Below are 1,441 nucleotides of genomic sequence, written 5' to 3'. Positions count from 1 at the left end.
ATGTGCAGAGGGTACACTGAATGCATGTGTGCTTCAGACCACTGTCTTGCTTGAAAACAATTCTTCTTCCAATTCACAATTCTCTTGCAGTCTGTAACTCCAGAAATGTCTGTACTTTGCCATCTTCATTTTACCTTCTACCTTTACAAGGCTTCCAGGGCCTGCTGCCGAGGAGCATACTGCATTATGATACTGCCACCACCATGCTTCCCATCATGATGCTGCCATCAACAATTCTTCACAGTGGGGTGGGTGTGTTTGTGATGATGTGTTGGATTTCGCGTCCACGAAATCTAGTCTGATGTTCAAAAAGCCCAATTTTAATCTGAACAGATCAAAGAACCCTTTTCCAGTTGACTTGAGTCTCCCACATGGCTTCTGGGAAACCCTAGTCAAGATTTAATATGAACCCTTTTCAAGTCACTTTCTCTCTGCCACGACACCATAAAGCTTTGACTAGTGAAGAACAGGCAACAGTTATTGTCTCTCCCACCTCACCTGCTGAAACTTGTAGTTCCTTCAGAGGACCTATAGGTGTCTTTGTACCCTCTGTCACTACTCTGTTTCTTGCAAGGTCACTCTGCTTTTGAGGACAGCGTGCTTAAGGCAGATTTATGCATGTGCTATATTTCCTCTATTTCTTATTGATAGATTTCACTGTAAATTACAGAATATTCAGTGACTTGATTTTTTTTGGTGTCCATCCCTACTTAAGCAGATGTACTTGAAACACATTCACTACACTTAGTTGATTTCCATTCCACTCAACGTACAAACTCTAGCATGCAATTGGCTCCATGAGTGTTGACTTGGGTGAATCACTTTAAAAGTAGTGAATTTTTATGCAGTCAGTTCGTTTACATTTTATATATTGAATTATTTGACATCAGTTTGTAGAAATCTGTTGTAATTTTAACATGAAATAGTCTTTCTTGTAATTTCTTACATATGTCAAAAAAGACAATAAATGACCGAGATGAATGTTGAAAAACAATAAAATAAAACTCTGGTACATTAACCTCTTGCTCCTACTGCCTCCTTTCCTTTCCCTTTGACACAAACTCTAATTTGCAGTGTTGAACACACACTCCACCATTAAGGTACTTTATTTGTATTTCTTTATTTTTTATGATGCAAAACAGCAATCTGTCATTTGCCTTAACAAAATGACATATAAATGTAGTTAAAATATAAAATTCCTTTTCTGGTTGTCACAATGTCAGTATTATTCTGTGATTTTAATTCAGCTGTGATAGGCCAAACCACATTTCACTACAGTGATTGATCACTATTAGCTAATGTCGTCCATTTCCAATATAACAAATCCCGATCCTGTTGAGGATACTTTGGTTTAACACATGTGAATTTGTTTTACCCAAAGTCCATTCAATGAGCATATTAAATAAACTGTGTGACAAGTTCCCTTCCATTTCTTTTTTGA

Source organism: Stegastes partitus, unplaced genomic scaffold (assembly GCF_000690725.1).
Source record: "Stegastes partitus isolate 25-593 unplaced genomic scaffold, Stegastes_partitus-1.0.2 Scaffold2863, whole genome shotgun sequence".
Taxonomy (NCBI): Eukaryota; Metazoa; Chordata; class Actinopteri; family Pomacentridae; genus Stegastes; species Stegastes partitus.
The sequence above is the reverse complement of the archived record's forward strand: the minus strand, read 5'-3'. Positions refer to the sequence as shown.